At 37.9% G+C, this 9,064-nt stretch overlaps 1 long non-coding RNA gene across 1 annotated transcript; it reads right to left on the minus strand.

Annotated features, from left to right (window-relative positions):
- Positions 1-943: 943 nt before the first annotated feature.
- LOC117297849 lies at positions 944-4,866 on the minus strand. The gene is made up of 4 exons (XR_004519918.1): positions 4,014-4,866; positions 3,760-3,852; positions 2,620-2,714; positions 944-1,295 (listed from the first exon to the last, which is right to left on the minus strand). It is a non-coding gene; the product is annotated as an uncharacterized LOC117297849 (long non-coding RNA).
- Positions 4,867-9,064: the final 4,198 nt, after the last annotated feature.

Below are 9,064 nucleotides of genomic sequence, written 5' to 3' on the forward strand. Positions count from 1 at the left end.
ACAAACTAAAACTTTTCCACATAACCGTAAGGAGTGATAGTAATTTTTACTTTTTATTTTATTTATTTTAACAAAACCTCCAAAAATGGAGTAGATGAAAAGACTTGTTGATAAGACACTGCTCTAGAATTGCAAGGGTCGTGGGTTCGAATCCCACCCGAGTAATATGCCTGTGATTTTGTTCACACAATTTGGGTAAGTACTGAGTATACAGGGCTAACAGTGTATATGGGTAAAAACCAAACATAAATATGAAAATACAAATTATATACAATTCAAGGTACATAGATTAGAATTCATGGAAACAGGATAACCATGACACTCATGGACGATCCCAAGTAGACCATATTAAAAAAGTATGAAACAAAAGGATTGTCAGGTTTAATTTCTGTCTGAAAGAAGGATAAACTAATAATGTAGTTAATAAGAAAAACATGCTTTCAAGCCACATTTCAAAAACTAGTACATATAAAAAAGCTGTGAACAATGTAAACATAGAAGCCTACCCACGTTGCAATAATTCAAAATTGATTTTTGAACAACTTGGTGTATCTCAACATTTGCATAAAACAATAAACTTGTAAAAATTTGAGCTCACCAAGTGAGAATACTAGTCTTTGACAATATTACCAAAGGTGTCCAGTGTCTTTAAAAATCCTTATTGAGTAAACTTTAAAGGCACTGGACACCTTTGGTAATTGTCTAAGACCAGTCTTTTCACTTGGTGTATCTCAACATGATTATGCATAAATAACAAACTTGTGAAAATTTGGACTCAATTGGTCATCAAAGTTGCGAGAAAATAATGGGGAAAAAACACCCTTAGCTCACAAGTTGTATGCTTTCTTTCAGATGCCTTGAATTGAGACCTCAGCCGAGGTCTCGAATTCAATTAAAATATTATACATCTTTTCTCCAAAACTATGTTACTTCAGGGGGTGCAGTTTCTCACAATGTTTTTCATTATCAACTGCTCTCCATTGCTCACTACCAAGTAAGTTTTTATGCTAAGGGTCTTTTCCAAACCTCGTCATGGGCTCTGGCTGCGGCTTGCCAGCTCTGTTTGAGTTAGCTCAAGCCTGAAGCCAAAGCCAGAGCCCAAGCCGAGGTTTGGTAAAGGCCCTTAGCTTTGAATGACACGTACAGTCAATAGGGTGCCCTCATGGTCCAGCTGAGTTCACTTGAATAGTTCGCCTTGTGTGCAGAATCATCTGGCTAGACTCGACGCAGTCCTCCTTCAGCTGGTTGCACAGTTCAAAAAGTTCTTCAGCATCTGCATCAAAGTGTCGCAAAAACTGTGGGAGAGAATTTTTAATTTTGGATTACAAACAAACTATTGTTATGATTTTGTTAAGGGCTCCTAGGCACTGGACAGGTTTGGTAACTGTTTAAGACCAGTGTTTTCACTTGGTGTTGTCAAACATTTTGCATAAAAATAACAATATCTGCGACGATTTGGGCTCAGTTGGTCATTGAAACAAAATTTGATTGCTTTCAGATTTCTGAGAAAGCAGAAGGCCTGAAGTCTTTCTCAGATTCAAATATTTTAGTGAGAAGTAGAAACTACCTCTTTCGCAAAAACTTTTACTTCAGAGGGAGTTATTTCTCATGTTGTATACTTTCAAAAGCTCTCAATTGCTCGTATAACCATTAAATTTGTTTTATGCTCGTATATATTTTGATTATATAGACCATGTGAGCTATGTTTACAATAAGTGCGACCTAGTACATTCTTTGGCTAGTCTGGCAGGCAAGATACTGAACTACCCTGGTCATATGGGAAAGTTTAAGTGTTGTGTAATAATTTCCACATAAATCCAAGAGTTATGAAAGTAAAGCTGGAAAAGTTTTGTGATGTGCCCCCTTTCATCATATCAAAAATTGATAAAAATTGGACAGTGCAATTTCCATAAAATATAAGATTTTATGTTTTCTTCCATTAGGCTGTGTATAAATCTTGCCTGCAGGAAGTCCAGGGGTGGATTTCACAAAGGTAGTCCTAACTTAGGACTAGTCCTAGGCAATGCTAAGAGATAGGACCAGTCCTAAGTTAGGATGAGTTACTAGTCCTAACTTAGGACCAGTCCTATCTCTTAGCATTGCTTAGGACTAGTCTTAAGTTAGAACTACCTTTGTGAAATCCACCCCTGGCTTGGTGGCTCTTTTGTAAACATTTCAGTCTAACAACCCAGATCACACAAATCCTTCAATTGCTGCATGCAGGCACACAGCACTTTTGACAAATGTTACAGAGCAGTGATTTTTTTAGCTGTGGATCTTCTTCGTTCAAAAACGTAGCTCCAGTTTTAATGAAGACTCCACATATTGGATGGCTGTTTTTTTTTTTTATTGAAGAATGAAAACTAAACTAAGAATGAATGTGCATTCAAAGTTTGAAGATTTCAACCTTCAATGGTGATTGATTTGGGATCCCCTTCATCTCTTACCAAAACTTGGAGATGAATTTCAAAGAAAATGTTTAAGGGACACGTTGCCTTGGATTGGGCGAGTGCCGAGTTGGTCGTTTCATAACAAACAGGTTTCAAACGCTTATCAACGACCAACTTGAACATATCCAAAGCAACGTGTCCCTTAACAAATCTTTTCAAAGTTTCTTACCATGCGGTCTGTTGTTGACTTGTTGATGTTTCCTTCACCATGCCTGTTGCAACAACTCCAGCTGTAGGCTACTCACCACCGCACACAAGACTCGGCTGAAAAGAAGAGAAAACAAAACTAAGGGTGAGAGTCATTGCCAACAAAAAGGCCTGAAACTGGGTTACAAATTCTAAGGTTGGTTTGAAATGATGGCATTTCCACCTTTTGGTAAATCAATGAGTTATAGTTTTAGAGGAGCTTTTTGAACAGTGTCCGCAGCACTAGAGAATTTGATCAAACATCAAGATTTCTTTATGATGGAAAAAATACTGTCTGGTTTTCTTCACTAGGTCAACATAAAAAGTCTGAATTCAAATAAAAGACTGAAAATCTCATCCCTGACAAGCTTTCGATCAATTAATGGTTTCTCTGCATTGATAGTTCTAAGACAAGCTGAATATTGTTTCAAGAATGTGCCATTGTTCTTATTTGCAGAAACACACATGATACCTCTAACTCTTATAATTTATTTTGATGATGGCTTACTCGCTGGTAGATTGGTTGTAAGTCATTGTTTTAATGACTCGCAAATAGTAAACAAACAAAAAATTGCTGATATTGTAACCATAAAAGTAGACTTTATGTTCTAATCCGGTTCTTTCCGAGATGTTCAAAAATTTGTGTATATTTCTCGAAGCTTGTTTGTTCAAATTAACTGGAAAGTTCCTTTGTTTGTTTGTTTGAATGATCTTTCCATCAAGGAAACTCGGCAAACTCCCACAAAGGGATATAAACATGCACAAGCTGGCAAAAGCCAATCTCTCTCATACAAACATTGGTTTAATGTCTATGATTATGAGTTGCACAAACCAAGAAATTGTGATTCAGCAACTAGACGACAATAATTATTCTAGTCATTGTGAAATCAGTGGTTAGCTGGGGGATTCGAACCAACAACCTTGTGATTGCAAGTCCTGCAGTCTAACCACTGGACCCCGGTGACGACAATACTTATTCTTGTCATTGTGAAATCAGTGGTTAGCTGGGGGATTCGAACCCACAACCTTGTGATTGCAAGTCCTGCAGTCTAACCACTTGACCACGGTGACCAGAAAGACTATCATGCAGTGGTCAAATGAAGTCAAATTACCATAAGATTACCTTGATACCAAAACTGTCACCAGCTACTTGTTCCAGAGTTGTCAGCAATGCGCACATTAACCTCTCACAACATTCTCTTCAGAAGAATGGACACTGTGAAAACCAAAAACAGATTAAATAGCCTTGGCTGGAGATGTCGGTGTGTAGACTAGCTCGCCATGTTCAGAATAAACTGCATAGCTGGAAGAAAAACATTAAAAACAATGTTAGCGTTTGACACAATAGTAAGCTAAAGTGGGGTTCTGATACCTTACCAAACTGTTCTCATCGGTGTCCAAGAGATGCTACCATCAAGGCACAATAACTTCTGTGGGAAAAACAAAAACAAAGTTAAAGCCAGTTGATAAAACGTAAAAAGCTGCAGGTGGAGGGAAAGGTTGTTAGAAGCTCTGGAGATAAAAGGTTGTTAGAAGCTGTGGAGTAAAACGGTTGTTAGAAGCTGTGGAGTTAAACGGTTGTTAATCTTTTATACTTATCCTGATACTTAACCTGTTGAACTCTATAGCGACCTCTAACGACCTCTGGTCATCATGCATCAAGGACATCCAATGAAGACTCATCATCGTCTGCCCAAGTTCAGTCTTGAACCTCACATCTTGCCTCTGAACCTGCTAGAAGGGTGAAGGGTTTAGTCTTCTATCTAGGCCAACACTATTATAATATCTAAGCCAATGCTATCTTACCACCCATACAAACCTAGGCATCACTGGTGTCCTCTTGCCCATGGCTGGTCACTCTGCATCCTGAATGACAAGACACTTCTTGATTCTTGCTCCCTTTCTTCTTTCTCTTCTTGCCTCTTTTTGGTCTCCGTCTTTTTTTAAAATTTCCCTACTCGCGTTTTTTGTTAGAGCGCTCGCAAGTGGAATTTTGCAAAACTAAATTATTTCACAAGTTTTCTCCTTATAAATACATTATGTTTTAAACATTTGTTTTTGTTGTTTTATTCTAATTTGAAATGTAACAGACTTGGTGCCATTTTTATGCTAAGTTAAAGTTACTACATTCAGAATTTGATGTAATGTTGACATTGGGATTAAATAATAATTTAGTCTGTCTAAATTATTTATTTAATACTTATCAATCAAACATTGATCATCAAATGAATGCAATTTAGTGGCTTGGTTAATATTGAACAGGAGTATGATTTATAAAAAAAATTGTGAGATTAATTGGGGTTTTGTGCCCAAAATGCAAAAGTACACTCGGCAGAAGGTTTTTCAAAGGGAAAATTGTGAAATCCAAATGTATTTAATTTTTTTTTATCTACTCCGAAAAATCTTATTTAATCAGAGGGATTACAACATTTAAGTTTAAGTGGTTTGTTGAACTTTTCCTTAATAAATAATATTACACGAGATCATGAAAATTAGGATCCGAACATGACAACTGGCGACTTGAAGTTTCAACACAACGGAAATTCCCTGATGGATGAGTCTTCTAATTAAAAAGCATCATTGGCTTCGACCAATATGCACACAGGAAACATCCCAAGACAGTGTGACATCACCTTGAAAAAGCTCTACATGTCAGGGACAACATCAACAAGTTTGTAGAGCATCTTGTAGAGGGGGGGGGGGGTTACGAAAGGGAGGGACTCTGCAAGATAACGGGTTAGATCTTCCTCTACCTTTCGCCGTCTTCTTACTCCTCTCTTGGTCTTGTCTCCATTTAGACAAACTTGGGGTATCCGACCTCCTTTATTTTTGTTTCAATATTTGAATGGCTGTGCCAGCCCCCCTTCCATTTGTAACATTTGGTTTTTTTCAGATTGCAAAACCACAAAGTAAAATGTTGCTTCTAAAACAAATTGGTGTTTTCCATTGTGCCCCCCAAAAATGTACCCTGTTTTTGGTACTGGTGAAGTGACATAAATGAGGATATTGGATGAATTGAGCCTGCATGGTCTTTGAGGTTTCTGGTCGGTCGGATACAGCAATTTGCCCCTACCTTGGTCCATTGGTGTCCTCTTGCTTCTAGATCCACAGACAACCACACAATCCATAGACAACTGCATCTCTCCTTCTGCTGAATGCGGGAGCTGTTCACCAGCTGGTACCGCCACTCTCAGCGCCTCACAAGTCGTTGGTTCCCTCGTCTGGGTCCACACCAGATTGTAAGTAGAAGGCTGTTGTCTTTGGATCCACTGAAGGGACAAATCAAACAAAATTGAAAGGTAAATATAAAACAATAAAATTATTTCCTTCCACGAAAAATAATATTTTGATCCTTCAAAATACAGTTTCGTTCCCAAAAAACACCGTATTCCTTCAACAAAATACTGTGTTCCCCAAAATTTTTACTAACCTAGAACAAGGGGGAAACAATTTTCCAGTCATCAATGACATCATATCTAGGACAATGTGGAACTGGAACCAGTTATAAACTCTAAAATAATTATTTGATTTACAATAATTATTTGATTTCAAGTTTAAAATCAGTACAGCATTGCAATAGGGAGTTATGACCGTTTAAGTGTGTCATTGTTTTAGCTCATTCAACTGAAACCAGTGATTAATTGTTCTTTCATATGAATCTGCATGTAAGAGGCAATATTTGATTTAAGTTTCAAGTCAGTACATCATTGCAATAAGGAGTTATGACTATTAAAGGTTTTCATTGTTTAAGCTCATTCAACTGGAACCAGTCAACATTTGGTTTCTGTTAAAAAAAAATTCAGCAAATTCTTTAATTTAGTTCAAAAACATCCAACAATTAGTCTAAAGTCGTTTATAAGGTCACAATACTCAACACTAACAATCTTTAACAAATCGTTTCATGTTCTGAAATACATTGTAAGTGTCAATAGAGGGCGGTATACAACATGAGTGGTGTACTCCACTCTAAACATCTTTCTTTTTTCCCTTTTTTTATGTAAAATGTTCACTGTTGAAATGTTCAGTCATTGCCAGGTTGTATGATTAATTCACTTAGGGCTTTAGGAATTATTCTCTAGTTAGGTATTTTTCATGTGAAACTTTTGGGTTTTGCCGCCGAGAGACAACGATGTGACTGACAGGGGATGAAAATTAAACATAATATTAAATCAGGCGGTACCCACTGCTAAAACTTCGAACTGCCTCTAGCTACTGCCGCTGGGCAATATCGGTGGTGTATAGTTTGTATGACACTGCTCTTGAATGAATTGCAAGGGTCGTAAATTGGGCTCGAATCCCGCCCGAGTATAAGGCATAATGCATGTGATTTTTTTTCTAAAATTGATATGAATGACAACGACTTTAGCTTTTGAATTATCTTTATAGTTATTTAATTATCAGTATAGGGCCTACCTGTTTCTTGTATGGGCTCCGTTGTTGTCCACTGCTGCTTCATTCATTGTTGAATCTTTACTTGGAGAAAACAACCCCCAACATAAATGACACAGTTCTAAGTCAGGGTTGTAAAAAGGGTGGGCAATTTCCCTGTAGTTTTCTCAAAAATTTCACCAGCAAGTTAAGAAAAGTCGTTTAGAATTGTGAGCTGTGCTCATGCGACATCATTTTTAGCGTTGTTCCGTCGCCCAGCCAGTCGCGTGCTCCTGATGTCCACTCTGGGCATGTGGGATGTCGAGTTGACCGAACGGTCGAGTTGACCGACGGACGAGTTGTCTAAACACTTTTGGCTCGAAAAGTGAATTTTGTTTTAATTTTTCTGCAGCTTTGTGAACCGAAAGATACTTTATTCTGACAAATGAAAGCTCCAGTTGGAGTAGGTTCTTCTTGAGACAAATTTTGCCCGTTAAGTTCATCAAAAGCGGGAGGTCCGAATCCCGTCGAGGAGCGCGTGTCCAGTCCGTGGTGGTCCCGTCAAAGTCCAGGCGCGGAAAGAAAGCCATGCGGTGTGCAATCACGTGCTTCGAATACTAGCGCCAAGCAGCCTCGATTTACATACAGTGCATATAGAAACCCAATAGGTTGCCGTATGCAACTGCAGTGACTTAACATGCTCCGCCCATTTTAACCGGTTCTTTCCAGTATTTTATGCTGTCTGTTGTTGCTATGCTGAAAATGAAGGCAAGAGCCATTCCAACAGCCTTACCCAACGCAATTATCTGTTTTAAAGCTTGGTCAAGTTTAATAATAACACTTATTATAGTATTTATCAGCAAAAAAGGTGGTGGTAGGCGGCTGAGAAGTCTGAAGTTCACCAAAAGAAATTCAGACTCACTTTTTACCCAATTCCAAGCGTGATTTTAAGAGGCAATCAGTGGGAACGAAACCATAAAGCAGAGGGGCGGGATAGCTTCATGGAACACTGGTGGTTCTTTATGTCTAAATTATGTCCGAGATTTTGGGGTGGGTAATTTTAGGGTGAGGGGTTCTATATACCCCTTGTTTGGAAGTAATTTTCTCGGCTTTTTATGCATAAAATTAATGACAGTGAAAAATAACGCATGAGTACAAATACCTTGGTACTATAATCAATGATGAAAAAAAACAAGGACTAAAAACAAGGCTAATATGAAACGATGTTTTTCCTTCGAAGCTGAAGCAGTTCAATGTTGATAGTGACGATTTTACATTTATTTTATCAATCTGTAATTAACTTTTAACTTGTATGGTCAAGTATGGAATTGAGCGCGCCCGGGTAAAAGGGCTCAGCGCTCGGTAGGTATTACCTTGCCAACTTTAACATTTCTGAACATGCAATATCTCAGAGCGATTTTAATAGATCCGGCCATACACTTTGGCTGGTTTAGGTTTTCTCGGTCAATTTCGTTGATTGAGCAGCCAAATTAATGTTCATGCGTTCAAGTTAAAGCCATTTTGCCTGTCCAGTTGTTCACTCACCCCGGTCCGTCGTCTCGCACTCTTCCTCAGCTTCGTGGTACACATTAGGCAACATTTGAATTCAAGGTTTTCGATGAAACTACATTTTAAACAGCAACTTATTGTTCTTAGGAGCGAAGATATTAAAGGGAAGATATTAGTTTGGAAAATTACTCATAATGTCTTTTGTTATAGAAGCCTCTAACAGCAGCTCCCGAGTGTAAACAGCATTTTGAGAATAATTTCACTTTGAAGTAATGTGGTTAAAGTTTTTATCCCTAAATTTGTTAGCTGGGAAGCGTTACTGACAGTAACGTCTCTCATTATTATTCCAAATACCGATTATTATTCCTGCGTATGGACATTCGATCCAGACTTTCGGAAATCTCATCTTGGAACCACTTAATTGAAATTAAATTTTCAAAGGTTAGGTTATTGCAAAAAATAGTTAACTATTTTTTGCATTTATACCATCGGTCCATTTGGTTGGTAAGTTGTTTGCAAAAGCTAATTTTATTTTCTCAGGTTAGTTTATT

Source organism: Asterias rubens, chromosome 12, assembly GCF_902459465.1.
Source record: "Asterias rubens chromosome 12, eAstRub1.3, whole genome shotgun sequence".
Classification (NCBI taxonomy): Eukaryota; Metazoa; Echinodermata; class Asteroidea; order Forcipulatida; family Asteriidae; genus Asterias; species Asterias rubens.